The sequence below is a fragment of the Sorex araneus genome, chromosome 1 (assembly GCF_027595985.1).
Source record: "Sorex araneus isolate mSorAra2 chromosome 1, mSorAra2.pri, whole genome shotgun sequence".
Taxonomy (NCBI): Eukaryota; Metazoa; Chordata; class Mammalia; order Eulipotyphla; family Soricidae; genus Sorex; species Sorex araneus.
Window position 1 is genome coordinate 325481355 of NC_073302.1, and position 19461 is coordinate 325500815.

Consider the following 19461-nt stretch of genomic DNA (forward strand, 5'->3'; position numbering starts at 1 on the left):
CATATGGATTAAACTTAACTAACAAGCATATCATTTATTTTAGGAAAAACTTCCTAGTATTAAAAATATTCTGATGGCACTCATAAGATCTTTCTGGAATAGTGCTATTGGTTAATTGATGTATTTGACAAATACATATTGGCTACATACATATATATGTGTATATATATAAACTATTCTACTGCACTGTGCTAACGTGCTAAGGAGTAGGGGTACACAGTTAAAGATTCAGATAATGGAAATTAAAGTAGTTTCAAGTTTTAGATATTTATATTTTAGTATATGACAAATTCAAATAACAAATCTCATTGGTTATTCTCTACCTCATCTATGTCAAAGAAAGATAACTTAAGTGCACATTCCAACACCAATTTTCTGACATAAACAGAGACCTGCAGTTCAAAAATTATCCACATTAGTAGAAACCCCACACCTTCAGAGCCCCATTCTTAACAGGACTCTTTCCACTTTAGACGCCTCCAATTAATGAGGTCCCCACATATCCTGGTCAGTTCAGGCTGTCATAACAAGATATATAGAATGACCTAATGACCTTGATGTATTTTGTTAATTAATTATAAATGATGCCATATCCACAATAAGAGATCTGGGTAATTTGGTTCTTCTCAGGGCTCTTCTGGACATTATATTTTGTTTGACACTGGAGATTAAACCCAACATAAGAATTTTGGGGGAACAAAGTTTAATAAAGAGTAGTTCCAGGGACCATATCTCTTACTTCTCAGTGATTGTTCAATTTGGTAGATTATCTTCACTCTCTTGGAGGTTTGATAATTGCCTTGAACTCCTGGAACTTGCTGAATGAGCCATACTTAAGGTTAGTTTTTGCCTAGATTTTATAACATAGGAGCAGCCAAGTGGGAGAAGTACTAGGGCAAGGCCTGGCAAGAGGAGCAAACAGATATCTGCTGTGACCCCTCCTCAAAGGAAACCAGCAGGTCACCTGCTGGGACATCAAACTATTCATCAGCCTGGGCTTTCCCCAGGGCTTCGATGGTCTCTATCTTCATGGGTGTGAAATGTCGGGGTGTGTGTTTGTGTGTATGATTGATTTCATCAGGCATATTGATTCATCATAACCCCTTGGTGATTAAACCCAATACTCAATGTTTTCTACCTGTTTGGGGGTTTTTAAGCAGAACTGGGACACTCAGGGTTCTTTCCATGTGGTTTACTTTCCTGGTAACCCCTTCTATTTCCAGTGCATCATGATCTGAAAAGATCGTTGATACAAACTCTATCGTCTTAATTTTTTGGAGGTATCTTTTGTGGTCCCGGGGCAGTTTGTGGGTGCCTAACTACTGGAAAAAGGGAGATCTGGTTGGAGGAGGCCTAGTCCCGATTCGAGCAGGCTTGGAGATCTTATCCCAGGATCCCACACACCAGGGTTCCTCTGCTGGTTCCTTCATATGTGAGGCTCATCCGAGCGTGAGGAGAGTGGCTTTGAGCAGTCATGGCTACTCGACCTCTTATTGTCTAGTTCTCCCTCTCAGAGAACCCAGCAAGCTACCAAGAGTATCTTGCCCACACAGCAGAGCCTCGCAAGCTCCCCGTGGCATATTCAATATGCCAAAAACAGTAACAATGATAGGTCTCATTCCCCTGACCCTGAAAGAGCCTTCAGTGCATCACCATTGGGAAGGACAAGTAAAGAGAGGCTGCTAAAATCTCAGAGCTAGGACGAATGGAGATGTTACTGGCCCCTGCTTGAGAAAATTGATGAACAACAGGTTGACAGTGATACAGTGATAAATTGATGTTTTGTGGTCCAGCATGTAGTCTATCTTGGAGAATGTCCTGTATGCACTTGAGAAGAATATATACCCAGTTCTTTTGAGATGAAGTTTTGTCCTTTTCTTCCCTCAGATAAAGTATGTCCTTGCTGAACTTGAGTCTGGTTGATCTATCAAGAGGTGATAAAACAGTGTTGAAATATACATATAGTATGTGTTGCTACTGAAGTCTTTCTTCAAGTCTATGAGCAGTGGTTTTAAGTGTTTTGCTGGTCTCTCATTAGGTGTATGTACACTTACGACTGTGAATTCAACCTGATGTACAGATCCCTTGATCATTAAGGAATGACCTTCACTGTCTCTTGTGACCTTCAGTCTAAAATCAATGTTGTCTGACACCAATATGGCCACCTCAGCTCTTTAAGGGAGTAATTTCCTTGTAGAATTGTTTTCCAGTCATTGACTTTGAGTCTGTGTTTCCTCTGACTGTTCAGATATTTTTCTTTCAGGCAGCAGAATGGTGGGTTCAATTTTCGGATCCATCCTGCCACCGTGTGTCTTTTAATTGATGTGTTTATCCCATTGACATTGAGACAGATAATTGTTAGAGGGTTTTGTCCCATCTTTCTGCCGTAGTTTTGTGTATTTGAAATATATTCTGGTGTATTTGTCGTCTTAACATAGCCCATTGAGTTTTTCTTGTAACCAAGGTTTGATTCTAGAAGTTCCTTAATTGTTGTTGTCTGTGAAGCTGTGTGTCCTTCCTTCCAATATGAATGAGAGTCTAGCTGGGTAAAGTATTCTTTGGTGAAGTGTTTATTTCATTGAGTTTTTTTACTATATCCCCCCACTTTGGTCCTCAGGCTCTGAAGCTTTCATCAGATAAGTCTGCTGTAAATTTTCAGGATGCTCCTTATAAATAATTTGTCTTTGATAGTGCTACTTTCAGAAGACATATATTTTTTCATATTCTTAGCCACTAAGAACATGGTTGAAAATTGATGTTTTTGTCATAAAATAATTTATATATTGTTGTCATAAAAGGATTCTTATGGGTATAGCCCCTGGAAATCACCCAGTGTGCCCTAAACATGTCCACCTCCTCAAATTAAAAGAAAATCTTTCATAGTTAGAATATAGTTATAATCTACAGAAGAAAACAATAGAATATGAATTTATAGGTTGTAATCAATATACACTATTAATATTTCATTAAATCTAATTTTTAATCCATTTAAATACCTTTCTCCTGCCCTCCCATGCGCTGATACACACAAGTACCATCATTTAATTATTTTTTCCATTTCTTTTTTATAGATGTAATTACATGTCTTTAGATACTCTAAATAAGTTGTAGGTCCAGTGTTCAACCATATTCATATTCGTTAATTACTTGTATATTAGTATTTTCTCTTCTAAATTAAAAAAATCCATTTGAGTGTGTGAAAACCTTTATTCAATCATTTAAAATGGTCATATGCAAAGAAACGTTAGTTTAAGCAGAAATAAGAGAATAATTAATGTACTAAAATTTAGCACTGTAGCACTGTTGTCCATTGTTCATTGATTTGCTAAAGTGGGAGTATCCCGCCCACATGGCAGAGCGTGGCAAGCTACCCCTGGCATATTTGATATACCAACAACGGTAACTAAAATTTAACATATAACAAATTATGCATTAAGGAAAATATTTTCCAAACTGTCATTTATTTAAAAAATCATATATATTATGAAAGTATTTTTCTAAACAGACTGTCCCAGAGTCTTTAGTTTTAAATCAGAGGAAATAAAATATCAGAAAACATAGTGCATTCACTGGTAGATTGTATTTGAAGCATAACAACTAAACTGTCTATAGATATTCTCTATAAACCAGTAGTAGAATTTTGTGTTGCTTGTTTTCATAAAATTGTAAATCACATTCCCAGAAGAAATTCTTTTCTACTGTATCACTGTATCACTGTCATCCTATTGCTCATTGATTTGGTCAAGCGGGCATCAGTAATGTCTCCATTGTGAAGCTTGCTGTTATTGTTTTGGCATATCGAATATGCCATGGATAGTTTGCAAGGCTCTGCCATGAGGACGGGATACTCTTGGTAGCTAGCCACGCTCTCCGAGAGGGGTGGAGGAATTGAACCCGAGTCGGCAATGTGCAAGGCAAACACCCTACCCACTGTGCTATGGCTGCATTTATGAAAAAAGATTCAAGGGACAGTGATCTTCCCAAGACTGAGCCATGGGAGAATTCTCCCTTTTAGAGTATCTAAGTATTGAAGTCCTAGAGAAGCTAACTAAGCATTAAAAGAATAGGCCAAACTTCATCTTTGTTTGGATCAACAAAATGCTAGCATTTTAACCACATCAACAAAACCATTGGCGCATATGCTTCCTGAGCCCATGTGCTGCTTGTGCCCACGTGGCCGAGCACATGTGGTGCCCGAGCACATGTGTCGCCCGCATCTCCCCCCTTGAGATGTGTACTTTCATGCTTTCGTGTCCAGTGCTAGAATGTGTGTAGAGCTCTCTCCACCCTTGGAGAAGCCTGCGTTCTCTCTTGAGCGTGTTATTCTTACTATTCTCTCTCCCACTTATCCCTTCCTCCTTCCCTCAGAAACCTCTGAATAAAATCTGTTACTTCAAAAAAAAAACAACAAAACCATTGAAGTATAGTTTACTAGTTATTTATTTCACAGGTCTTCCCTTTTTTATTACATCTGATTAAAAAATATTAATTTTATATATGAAAAAATGTGAGAGTAATTTTATAGGAAAAATGCAATATAATGTGTGTACTCACTTCATTAGAGCAGATATTAAATAATCACAAAAGAAATATGATTGCAATAAAAGCTATATGACAAACTTCAGGCACAAATTTTTATGTCTTTCAAATTTCTTGATTTATGTGTGATTGAGAAGCATATTTATAATATAAACTATATGGAAATATGTTCATGAACAAGCATGCAAATGTGCACAGAACATTTTATTTTTCTATATTAAAGGAAGAAAATAGAGACTAAAGTTTAAAATATCAATGTTAATAGCTTTAATAATATATAATTATTTTTGTAAAATATTCGGTTTCAATTGCTGCATCCCTCTCGGAGAACACGGCAAGCTACTGAGAGTATCCTGCCTGCATGGCAGAGCCTGGCAAACTATCCGTGGCATATTCGATATGCCAAAAATAGTAACAAGTCTCACAATGGAGACATTACTGGTGCCCGCTCAAGCAAATCGATGAACAATGAGACGACAGTGTTACAGTACTTGGGGCCTCACCCTGTGGTGCTTAGGACTTACTCCTGGCTCTGTGCTCAGTGATCAGCGAAATTGTATATTAAATGTAAAAAATTCCACAATTTATTGGAGGGGCACACCCAGCAGTGCTCATCGATTACTCCTGGCTCTGCACTCAGGAATTACTCCTGGCAGTGCTCAGGGGAGCATATGAGATCCTGTGGATCCAACCCAAATCAGCCATATGCATGTGAAATCTTACCTACTGCATTTCATCTCCAGCTCCCAAATTTCACATTTTATTTTTTCCTTCTGATTATCCCTAAATTTGAAATATATATATATATGCACACACATATATATATATTTTATAAAAGAGGCTTTAGTAAGATATTATCTTAACAAATTATGATTTGTGTCCAAGTTTATTTAAGATAAAATCTAGAGGTGCCATAGTATAGAAAAAAGGAGATATAATGTCACCATTCCAGTAATTGAACCCAAAACAGCTTCTGGCTGTTTTGTGAGAAACTATTGTTTGTCCTATTTTATCAATGCAGTTTATCTGTGATTGTTGTCTTTTATGCTACATTCAGATAGTCTGAATAATAAATATTTCTAAGTTTATCTTCTTGGTGGTGCATAAGAAGAGTCATCAAATCAAGCAATGACTAGAGTTGAATGAGTTTACACAGTAAGGTCTCTTGAAGTCCTTGCTCATTGAGCTGTGTTTTCAAAGGGAAAGAAATAGATTGCCTAGAAGCATAGGAAAGGACACTTCAGACAAGCCATAGTGGATAATGGATGTATGGTAGAACAAGCCTTAATTCTCTACTAAACTTTGCTAACTTAGGTCTAGCCTAAATAAAGAAGTATTAAATGAATACCTCCAAGTCATTTAGCTCTTAAAAGTAAAGCTAATTTGTCCTCAGACACAGCTTTCCAATAGTTTGCCTCAAAGTAGTTTCTGCTGCTTCTCACACAGACTATAACACAATATTGATTTTTGTAAGCTTTGCAATTTCAATTTTTTTCTGTCTACCATCTCTTTCATGCTCTGGTTTAGAACTTATCTCACCTGCTGGGCATACTGCTGGTGGAAACATTTAATCTGAACTTCAGCCATTTTCCATCTGGGTCTCAAATAAGAAAAGGTTTTTTTTGATCTTTGATCATTTACTGGAAAATATATTCATACATAGCAAAAGTAATTAACCCAAATTATACCGAGATGGTAAACAAATCTTCCTGAGTTTTCTGTCACTTTACTGGCCTCATGAACTTTGTTTGCTGCACACAAGTTGATTTGTCTTTAAAACTGGTCTGTTAGATTTCCAAAGTAAAGAAAATAGTTAACAGGATATTTTTAAAGACATGTAACTTGAAAGAAAAATTTTGTAGTATTAGAAAATTATGCAAAACATTCCAACAAAATCAGAAAATAGACTTCAAAATGGATTGCATCTCTAATGATCTAGGTGGAGAACAACACCGGAAAACAATCGCTTGCTGATAAGGGAAAACAGGAATACCTGTATGCAAGAAGGAATACAGTTGTCAGATTCTTTGAAAAGCTCGAGTGAGGAGAGAATGTGGTTAACAATCAACATATAAATGAAGGAAGAAAATAAATAAACTGAAAGTGTGCAGATGACAAAATTAATTTTTTGGCAGATATAAAAGCTTATATTAGCACTTACAAGTGAAGACTCTCATGAGGCCACACTGTGGTCAAATTCATTTTTCTCTTTTTTTTAGCATTTCCTGTTGTTGCTAACGATGCAGTGAAACTGGGTAGGATTAAGCATTGCTGGTGGTATACAACATTTTGGGAAAGCAAGCACTTGTTTGGTAATATCTACTGAGAGGAGAAAATAAAATGTTATGATTTGGGGTAAGACATTCCCCTTCAGAGCACTTATGCTGATTAAGATTAATGGAGAAAAGTTATAACTATAAAAAAGGTTTTTAAATAATGTCTGTAAAAACCCCAAATATTAGTAGCCTTGGAACATACAAGGATTACAAAGATGTGAATAATACAAATTGCTATAAAATTATAAATACATGATTACACATTCTCTAGCAATGAGTATGATGAGATTCTACATCTGTGTGCATATAAATTTGACAGAGACATGTAGTTATATAATGGCGATATGAAGCAGAAGTGGATAATTCAGATATTTCCTCACCCTATTAAGTGATAAGAAAATGCAATTAAAATTAATACTCAAATTATGATGAATACTATAGATAGTTATTTATAGTATATTAATAGAAGCACTTAAATAACAAATCTATTCGATTTTTAAAATAAAATCACATTTTTCAAGGTGAGAAAAATAATAAAATTGTTTTTTTTAGCATGACTGCTTTTATTTTTTAGATTTTCTTGGAATTGGCTCATTTGCTGAACTGCAGATAAGTATAACTCCTAGTTTCTACTTGGGTTAATGACAATAGCATGAGAAATGTATTTGGATAACTATAAAATTTCATATGATTCCTCTTCTTTTGAGGGATAGTGGGTAGGGAGGATAGAACTCAAGGCCTCTCAGAGGCAGACCATGCACTTTATCATTAAGCTATATCCCCAGCAAAGATTTCTTCCGTTTCTATGACCCAAATGACCCTGTTCTCTTTCTAGGGAGAGCTCAGTCACACAAAGAGCAGGGTACGAGATAATTTAATAAATGTGTAATCTTTGCCTTTTTAACCAGTGACTTAAATTGTCAATTCATAATGTAGGGTTAATGTTTTATATTTACAAACATACCTAGGGTTAATGAAGTAATATAATTCCTTTAATACATTTTCCTTTATGTAATTATAAATCATAAAAATATGTTAAGAATCCCATCATGAGAAATAAGAAACTGATTTTTAAAACTTGTCCATTAAAGCTTTCTAAATATCTGGTCCCTTGATACTTATTGCTTATTTCAGTTGCCTGATATGGGAAATGGAGCTAGATTTGATGATTTTTTTAGATTCTAATTCTATTGAGCCGCACAAATGAATTGCACAAGCACCCACATAATTTAATATATGGGACTAGACTGATAGCACAGTGGTAGGGCATTTGCCTTTCACACAGCCAACCTGGGTTCGATTCCTCCGTCCCTCTTGGAAAGCACAGCAAGCTACGGAGAGTATCCCACCTGCATGGCAGAGCCTGGCAAGCTACCCATGGCATATTCGATATGCCAACAACAGTAAGAAGTCTTGCAATGGAGATGTTACTGGTGCCCACTCGAGCACATCGATGAACAACAGGAGGACAGTGTGACAGTACTACAAATATATATATATATATATGTGTGTGTGTGTGTGTGTGTGTGTGTATTACATATGCACAAATATAAAATCTCTGTTATCCTATATAAAGTTCTGTGTTTTTATTAATTAGAACTATATGTTCTAATCATATATGGTCATGGAAGTTGGATGCCAGGGCTGGGTCCCTTGGGGCAAGGAGGGCCATCACCCACCCCCCTCTGGAGTGACCCGAGTGAAAACAGCCTAACACGGAGTCCGGTGGCATGGTTATGGGGACCTCATTTTATGCTCCCTTCTGGGAGAAGCAGCCAAGAGTTGAGTTCTGGATGGTGCCCAATGAAGTGACTATTTGGTGCTGGCAGGAGGTGGCGTATGGGCGTGACCCCTGGGCCACTGGAGACTGGGGGAAGCAGGCTGAGGATCTCTTCTCCTAGGTTCCATTGAACCCAGAGTCCAAGGTCACAAAGTTCCACGTTACCACCACCATGCCACCATGCTCCAGGCTGCTTTCCACATGCTCGGGCCGAGCCTCGCACATGAGTGAAGTCCCACAGAACCCAGGTAATGCGGAACTTTGTGACCTTGGACTTTGGGCTCAATGGCACCTGGGAGCAGAGATGTTGGCCTGCTTCCCTGAGTCTCTGGTGACCCAGGGATCACACTCATAAGCCACCTCCTGCTGGCTCCAGATCATCTCCTCATCAGCCACTGTCCAGAACTCACGGCTGTTTCTCCTGGAAGGGAGCATAAAATGAGGCCCTCATGCCACCAACTGTGCACCAGGCTGTTTTCACGCACTAGGCCACTTATCACACAGTCAGATCAAGCTTCACATATGAGTGAACATATCCCTAAACCACGCGGCCACTTTTGTGGCCGTGCAACACATCTTAAGACACTCCCCTACTTATTTTACATAATTACCACACCGTAGTATTTAATTGGTGGCAAGATGGTGCCAACATTGCCCAAACCCCATGTGCTCTCTCAAACTGGGCTCACCATCTCATCTTAGAAAATGCGTGGCTCAGTACGCCAGGCATGGAAATCTACACATGATTCCTGATGGACATCGCTGACTGTTTTACGAAACTCAGACAGAATGGTGTCGGTGGGGCCCAGAGAAAGTGCAGCAGCTGCCACAGTGTAGCTGTCTGCCCTGGTGAGACAAGTCTCAGTCATAGATCCGTGGCAGCAGTGCACGCAGTGGCTCATCCACTGTGGGGTGCTGACAGCCAACCATCAGGTTACCTGGGACTCAGCACAGGTATTCAACCTGGCACAGACCCTTCCTGATAGGGTGCTGCTCTGCCAGCTGCTCAACAACATCAGGGTGCACTCCATCAAGCTCAAGGAGATCAACCTGAGGCTGCAGATGTCCCAGATGCTGCCCAGAAACGTAAGCAGGTGCGTATTTGTCAGTGTGCAGATAGTTACAACATGCCAGTCAATCAAAAGCTTATATTCAGTAGACTGAGAACACCTGTAAAGGTGATTAGAGGCTACCTCAAAAGCCTCCATCCCTCTTAGAGAGCCCGGCAAGCTACTGAGAGTATCCTGCCCGCATGGCAGAGCCTGACAAGCTACCTGTGGCATATTCAATATGCCAAAGCAGTAACAATGACAGTCCTCATTCCCCTAATCCTGAAAGAACCTCTAATATGCCATCTGGATTCACTAGCACAGGACAGGGATGAATGGAGATGTTACTGGCACCCGCTCAGGCAAATCAACGAACAACTGGATGACAGTGGTACAGTGTTACAGTGATGTTCTAATCAGATATAGCCTGTCAGTGTCACTGTAACTGTTATCCCAATGTTCATCAATTTGCTCGAGTGGGCACCAGTAACATCTCCATTGTGAGACTTGCTGTTACTGTTTTTGGCATATTGATTATGATGGGTAGCTTGCCAGGCTGTGCCGTGCAGGCGAGATACTCTTGGTAGCTTGCCAACCTCTCTGAGAGGAATGGAGGAACCGAACCCAGGTTGGCCACATGCAAGGCAAATGCCCTACCCGCTGTACTATTGCTCCAGCCCAGATATAGCCTAAAAACTCAAATTTATAACTGGAGTAGAATCCTTAAAGTTCTACATATTTGGTTAAAATTGAAAACAATGATTGCCTAAATGAAATTATAATAAATTTCTTTTATTATTAGACATGAGTTAAAGACTATTCCTAGTCTTCAGAGTTTTCTTGGATTAAGAAAAATCAGCACAGATTATGTGCAGATCACTAGGATTATAAAAGTAAAGCTGTCTTCAAGGAATTCCTAATATCACCATATGTTATGGGTTATACATTTGTATAGTGATTCCAGTTCTACTAGGATATATCTTTACATAATTAGTGTCTTGGTAATCGTAGTAACTTTAAATATTCTGGCTGCAGTCTGAAGATGGGCTGTTTTAGCTGGCTGTAAACACAGAATTATTTTGCCTAAAAGCAGAGAACAAAATGGAAGGGAAAGCAAAAAGAAAAAAGCCTTTCTCACAAGAGACTCATCAAGCTGAGTAGTAAACACTACAGCTCTACTTGAAAGCCAGACTCTCTCCTTAGTGGGAGAAACTAAGATTTGAAGAGGAAATGAAATGTAAAGTGAACACAGGAAGGAGAATGAGTCCTCAATCAGATGATAGAAATAGAGAAGTGTAGATCACCTCTCTACACTGACCTTGTGGAATCAGAGACTCACAAAGAAAACTGTTTTATAAAGCAACCTGTAGATTTTCTTTAAAATTCAAAGAGCCAGGTGTCATTATTGGGAGGTGGTGTCACCATCTTATGGTGACCTGAGGTTCCCCTTGGTGCATTTAGTGCCTATCACTGCCACTCAGGATGGCTGACAGTGAGGGACAAATGAAGGAACTCAAAGTTTCACAATGAAATTGACCACATCACATTCAATCAATGGTTTTGCCTGACCAGTGTCTCTATTGTCCCAAAATTCCAAGTGGGATCAGACAACCATCTCCTTCATGTGAAATTCTACTTCATGGAGTGGGGACAAAGGGCTGCCCAGTTTAAGAAGAGAACTCCCAGAATGACCACCAACTTGGATCTCTTTGGCACTATCTTGGCAATATGAGAAGATGCTATCATTGACAACATTGAGAGGAATACAATCAACTGGTTCAGCAACTCCATGATTATGTGAGGAACTCTGAGAGAGACAAAGCCACAAAAAGACGCCTGTCTTCGGAAACTCTTGAGTTCATTCACCAACGTGGTTTGGCACGAGGCTCAGGCAATCATAAGCTAACATCCAAGCTCACAAAACTGTGCAGAGAAGTGATAAAGGAAGACCTCAAAGAGAGAAGATCAGCAGTGTTGGACAATTTGGCAGAAGCTTGGAAAAGTATTCGCAATACCTGCCAGTCCTTCACCAACTATAAGACCAAGATGACTGCCCTCTGACATCCTGATGGATCGATCACATCTTCCAGAAGGGCAATGGAAAAGGTTATCCACAACTTCTACTCAGATCTCTTATATAACCACGTCCACCTGCCCACATACTAAATTCCACAGGATGGATATGTGATTTCCAGCGTTCTCCCTTCCAAAATCTGACACACCATTTAATCAGTAAAGAAGCGTACAGTACCTGGTCTAGACAAGGTCAGACCCAAACACCTGAAGAATCTGCCACCAGTACTCATCAATACACTGGCTTGACTCTTCACACACTATCTGTCTGAATGCAAGGTTCCGTCCCAGTGGAAAACCAACAGGACCATACTGTTGTACAAGAAGGGAGACATCCACGACTTCTACAACTATCACTCGATCTACATGCTGTTCGTCGTCTACAAACTGATCACTTGAGTCATCCTGAACAGGATTGGCAGAATAGTAGGCAAAAGGCAACCATGTGAGCAAGCTGGGTTCTAACATGGTTTCAGCATGATTGACCATATCTGCAGAGTGACGAAGAGCATTGAGGTTTTGTAAAATTTCAAGATGCTGCTCTATCTAACATTCATTGATTTAAAGGAGGCCTTTGATTCTGTTGATACTGAAGAGGTCATCAAATCCCTAGTCAAACAGGGCATTGGAACTCAGTACATCAGGATCCTCTGTGAGCTGTATTATGGATTCACCACCAGGATCTCACCATTCTACAAAGAAGTGATCATTAACATTAAGAGAGGGGTTCAGCAGGGCGATACCATTTCACTGAAACTCTTGTTCGGTGATGACTGGAATGGGCAGAAATGGAAGTGAACATAAATAGTAGGCCACTATATCACCTCTGCTTCACAAATTACATTGTTCTTATAAAACCAAACATTAGCCAAACAGCATGAATGCTGGCCGACTTAACCATGAGGGTGGATAGGTCAGACTGCAGCTGAATCTCACAAAGACAATGTTCATGAGAAACAGACTAGTTCCTGATGTTCCGTTTGCTCTCACTGGAACAAACATTTCTGAATGCAGCAGTTATGTGTACCTAGATCAAGAACTCAACATGACAAACGACCTGGCACCTGAGCTGTGCAGAAGGAAGAGAGTGGCATGGAACACCATCAAGCGCATCAAAGAAGTTGCTAAGAGGATGAAGAACCTCCGGCTCCAGGCACATCCTTTCGACTCCACCATTCTTCCTGCACTGTTCTTCCTCAGAGACCTGGGCCCTACAAAATCAGGATGAGAATGCTATTTGGGTCTCCCAAATAGGAATCGAAAGAACTATAGTTGGAATATCACATTTCACTCAAGTGAGAAAAGGAATCTAGAGTTCCAACCTCCATTGAGAATCAGGGACGCTATCTTGTTTGCCAAGACATCAAAAATCAGATGAGCCAGACATGTAATGCGATTCAGAGATGACCACTGGACTAGAGCTGTTACCAATTGGATTCCAAGGGATGTCAAAAGAACACCTGGCCTCCCACCTACAAGATGGTCAGACTTCTTCATCAAGACCCTGAACGAACGGTTTGAGGTTCTTCATGTTCTTGGAACGAACAGATGACATTGGGCTACACTAGCACTGACAGGGATGAATGTAGATGTTACTGGCGCCCACTCGAGCAAACTGATGAACAACAGGTTAAGAAGTGACAAGTGAAGTGATATCTTTATTTATTTAAGGGCACAACACTAGATTTCTAGGAGATCAACCCAAGTCCAGGATTCCATCTAAGGTTATATTGTTTTTCTCTTTTCCTTAGCATTTAATCAGTCATCTTAAATTTACTTCTTACTAATGTTTCTAGTCATTATGTATGAATATAGTAAGAAGTGTATTAAGCTTAAACGGTGGCTCTTCCTAGGGTCATCTTGCTATATATCCCAGACTACAGTCCTCAGTCCAGGTTAGTCTTTCCTAACCACAGCATATCCTTATTCAGTTGCTTCTTTTGGGGTCATGGCAGAGCTTATTCCATGTCTGTGCTCTGATGGAATTTAGCCTGTCTGTTTTCATTGCCAGAGTAGTTTACAGCTTGCCCTGGTTCCATCCAAGTACTTGCCCTCGCTGGAACCCCATTTAAGGGTGTTAGGAACTAAGGGCAACTGAGCCTTTAGTGAAGTAAATATGACTGGTGCTCAGGAGTAAATATTTGGAGTAAATTAACAACCAGTTTACAAAATCATAGCATTAACTATCATCCTGTGTCTATATAAAAAAGGATATTGCTATGAAGTTAACTATACAAAGAACATAAAAGAAAGAGAAAAGCAATATTTCACTTACATATACAAAATCCAGAGCCCTCAGAAGATTTGACCTACAGGTTACAGGTTCTGATTTGGGGATATTTGTGATTAATAGAGAGGGGAAGAAGAACATGAAGGAGAGGTTAAATATAAACACAGAGGATTAGGAACGTCTGATGAAATTGGGTGTGCCTCTGAGCACTGTGATGGGTTGTAGCTAAGCGCCTTGCAAGAATAGCAAGGACAAACAAATGTTACTTCTTAAATTAATTAGAAATGTAATCTAATAGCCAGAGATATGTCACAAAGAGAAGGAGAATTTACATTTCATGTTTGAGACCCTGAGTCTGACTCTTGGCACTAAATGTACCCCCTAAATCTTCCAGTTAGAGCCCCAGGATACCAAAAAACACTGGATTTGAGTATAGAATCTTTAGGTCTGCATCTCTGTAACAGAGATCCTGAGACAATAGATCCTTAACTCTTTTCAGGAGATACCAGGGGAAAAAGAAATTATAGACTCTTGAAGAATACTCTACATATCATTGAGAGAATAGTGGTGCCCTTTTGTTTGTCATTTGTTTGGGACCAGATCTGGCAGGGCTCAGGGCTTACTCCTGGCTCTGTGTTCAGAGATCATTACTGGTGGGGCTTGGGCGACACTATGGGGGCACCAGGGACCTAACCCAAGTCAGTCATACTAAGGCAAGTACTTTTGCTATGGCCCGAGAATATGATTTTTTAAATAGGAAAACCAAAGCATGCAAACTGAAATGGAAAAGAGACAGTTTTGTGTGGGATCTTGTTTGTTTTTTTTTTCAAGTTTTTTATTGAATATCTGTATGATAGACCATGGCAGAAATGTTCATGATAGTCATATAATGATCCAGCACCCATCCCTCCATCAGTGTACACTTCCCACCACCAATATCCTCGATTTCCCTCCTACCATTCCCCAAATCCCATCCCCTACCCCTAGCCTCACTCTATTTTTGTACATTATGGTTTGCTAAGGTACTAAGGGTGCTAAGGCACTAAGAGGTCATCATGTTTATTCAGGGCATTCAGTAATTTTATAGGAACGATAAGGATAAAGTAGCTTTTTAAGTGGGTGGCAGGTTTGGGGTGTGGACTCATGTGACAGCCAAGACTTCTGAAAGTACAGGGACAAGGGGGAAAATAACCCATACCCGAGAAAGACTGGAAATTTCAGTCACAAAAACCGCGTACCTGAATTTTCAGCACATTTTATCTCTGTGAGGTCTGTGCTGAAATGGTGGATTCAGGCTGAGGGCATGGAAGAGCTTTTGAATTGTGGAAGCAAGGGACTACGGGGGCTTCTGCTTGGGTGTGGGCATCAAGCTAGCCTGCCGCCCTCTGATTTATCTCGATCTGATCAGTCATGTATGGGTGCAAGATTAATTGTGGCTTGTGATCTCTTTCAAGATTTATGTATGGGTCTCTGAAATAAGGCCAGTAAAAGAGCTTATATGGTAGTTCTGCTGTTGGGGTAACTGCCAGTGCTTCCAGGAGTACAGGGAAGTAGGGGAGGTAGCCCAACCCAACTCTGAGAAAGCCTGGAGATTTCAGTCACAAAACCCACATAGTAAAAAAAAAAAAAAAAAAAAAAAAAAAGAGGCCGGAGCGATAGCACAGCGGGTAGGGCGTTTGCTTTGCATGCGGCCGACCCGGGTTCGATCCCCGGCATCCCATATGGTCCCCCAAGCACTTCCAGGAATAATTCCTGAGTGCAAAACCAGGAGTAACCCCTGAGCATCGCTGGGTGTGACCCAAAAAGCAAAAACAAAAAACAAACAAAAAAAGAAACCAAAAAACCCACATAGTGAGGTCGTTCTGAGACAGTAGAGTCTGGCCAAGGGCATGGTGGTGATTTTGGATTGTAGAGTAAGCAGCTGCTGGGGGCTCTGCTTGGACAGACACCAGGCTAACCTATTCCTCTACTATTTACCCTAGTCTGCTCAACCTTGCTTGGGTCCGAGATTACCTGCAGATTTTGATCACTTTCAAGATTTATTTACGGATCTCTGAAGCAAGGCCGTAGATGAGCTGGAGGTGGATTGTGGCTATCATTCCCACATACCTAATTTTTGGCCATTAAGTTTCTCAGAAAATTTGGTTCCAACTTGTTGGGGTCCAGTCAGAAGCATAGTAGTAATTTGGGGGTATCAGGAAGCCTGAAGGCACCATCAGGCTACCGATGCTCTTGCTCCGCACGTACAGGTTGACCTGCTGGTGGCACTGTACCTCCAGGATTTTGTTTTTGTTTTGACGTTATTACAATGTATATTTCCTTGAATCACTAGTCTTGAGCAGTGGATATATTAGTCACAAGGTCTTTTGGAGTGTAATAAAAATATTACATTTTTATGATTTCCTCCTTTATAGCAGATATTACTTAATTGGGAAAAGAGATTTTATTGCAATTTTTATTTTACTGTAAAAGTCAAATCACTTTCAGGAAATTAAAGTAACTTTTTTTCAAAGTGTTTAGCTAACTGGAAATTTTGAAAATGTCAACCAGCACAATCTTTTTTTCTGTGAATGATTGGTGAAAGAGAAAATAAAAACGGAATACTCTTTACCTAAAAAACATAAAATACCTGTTAATGTAGATTAATTTTCTTGTATTGAGTGTTATAAAACTGTTCAACGAATTTTGTACCATCATTACCCACATGGGCATGGCAAAATTGACTTATATACTCATTCAGTCTGGTTATTTACTCTGAATCAAATCATGCTATATGTTATAGATTTAAAGTGGTTCTACTAAACCCTTTATCATTTATCAGTGCTGAACCCATTAAAAAAATAGCTCACAAAAAAATGACATCACAGGATAGTTATCCTTAAAGTAATCCACTGAGGAATTTGTCTTACGAGCCACCTGTCACCATGAGACTATTAAGTAGCTCAAGTACACACCAAGCATAAATCATCGGTTTCCACAAAGATACTATTATAGAAATATTAGGGAAATCAGAAATATTACTGAGAAGGAGAAGCAGGATTTAACAGAAAATTTTAAAACAGAAGCACAGCTTTAAGAATGATACTGCTTGTAAAATACAGATTTTTTTCTTCTTATTAGATAGCAAATGGACTGATCAATCTTGCTTGGTCATTTGCTTTGGTAGAAAAATGTCAAAGCAAGCATAGTGTGATCCAGAGGGTATCACTGGCCTTGACAGGGAACCTCATCCCAGCATCAATCTAGGATATGTATATTTTTGTGATAGCATAGTATGAGGACTATGATTTTTTTCCTTCTCTGACTAGAGTACAGTCATTAGAGTTATATACTGGAGAAAAGTGTTTTCTCCTGTTGAAATGAGTTACTGGTAGAAAAGTGTTTTCTCGTTGTCAAATATTTATGTTTTACCTTCCAGCCTTTAAATATATTCACTTTGCAACCAAAGTTTATTTACTTCTCAGGAGTTCTAAATTAATTATATCTTGATGTTTTGAAAATATTGCATGATTTTATTTTGTAATTAGATGTCATATTTTAAGCCATGTTCCTATTTTAAAGTAAATAATTTTCTTTCTGGTTGCTTTTAAGAGTGTTGTCTTTAACATAATTTCTCTACACTGTTCTTCACTATAAATTTACAAAGAAGTTTGCTGGTATTACTGAGTCTGGGCTTTTGTTTTTCATGAAACTTCCGAAATTTTCTTTCTATTCCTATTCTCTGATTTTGAACTATCATAAGGCATTTTAAAACTTCTCACTCCAATTAATTGGGAGTACTTGTGATATAACTTTTTCACAGTTAATGAAAGAATTTATTTGAAAATACAGGTATGTAACAATATTCAACATTCCTGGAAAAAGGTGTGGGGTGTGGGGTTTTAGTGCTAGATGTATATGGGCATATTCTGTGTATATAATGTTTAGAGTATAATATTATTAATAATCAACATGATAAGGATGAATTCATAAGAAAGTATATTTTTATTCAAATCTTGAGTACTTTTAATGAAATAATGTTTAAATAATTTTATTCTGAATGGCAAGTAATATTTCAAGTAATCTATGTGTCATATAGTATGTGCCTAAAAAGCCTACATCATCATTTTTTACAAAAACCAAAATTAGTTCTAAAGGGTTGACCCTGATCATAACTTACCCTGAATTAATGTTATTATTAATAATATAATTAATTTTCAAAATTATTTTACATTACCATAGAGCTATCATGAAGCATTCAGAAGTTTGTTTAGTTTTCTGTTTGTTTACTTGGGGAATCACTTTGGGTGGTATTCAGGGTCACTGACTGCTCAAGGATCACTCCTGGTGGGGCTTGAGGGAAAATGACTTAGTCTCATGCAAGGCAAGTGCCAAGCCCTTGTATAATCTGTGTACTATGTCACCAACTTTTTTAAAAATCAATTTTAAGTATCTACTATTTTATTTAGATACAGTTCCTGTTCTAAATTTTTCTTTTAATTCTACCAAAAGGGTCCTTAAAGCAAAAGATACCCAAAACCTAAATAAATTGATCAATTAATAATGGGAAATTAATTCTTCAATACTTAGAATCATTCCTGTTTGTACAAAGTGTTGTCTTGAGGAAGAATCTATATTAGTTTTCTTTATAGTATTTTAAACATTCTTAGTAATTTAAAACTTTTGTTTTAATGAGGTGGAGGAGATGGAGCCAAATCTCTCAGCTCAGGAATCACTTAGGGAATTACTCAGGAATCACTTTCGGCCGTACTTTGGAACATACAGGGTGCTGGAGATCCAACCTGGGTGAGCCTTGTGCAAGGCAAGCTGTGCTATCTCACCAGCCCCTGTCATTTTTCTCTAAGTTAAACAAACAAAGCATAATAAGTAAATAAAAATATTCAAAGAATGTAAAGCAATGCCTGCAACATAATGTGTTCAATAAATATTGGTATTCTACTTTAGCAAAGTTGCCGGATTATAATAAATTTTGGCCCATCATTTCCATCCAAGATCATACAATCGAATTTCCACAAGTAATGTAGCAAAACAATGCTTTATGGATCTCCAGCATTTTATAATATATTCAACAAAAAGTTGTCAAATTCTCTTGTAGAGATGAAACATTCTTAATGCTGTTGACCATTAAGAAACTTATCAAGTATTATGACAACTCTGACCTGTTTCCCACCAACACTAATCATTAATAGATTAATTAATGTTATTAACATTCATTCATTTAAAATGTTAATGTTAAGATTCACACATTAAGTTAAAATTGTGAATCTCATGTAAACTAAGTATTAGTCTGAAAATTTGTTTAACACAAAAATTAAAGAGCAAATTTTTAGACAAAAAGACTGAGTCAAAGAGCATTTGAGGAACATATATACCCTTACATGAGCATTCACAGTAATACAAATATGTTACATAATAATTAGGTTAATGTCCCTTAAGGCAATCAAGTGGTATGTCTCTTTTACAAGCAAGCACAACTTGTGAACAAAATTCATATGCATCTCTATATACAATTAT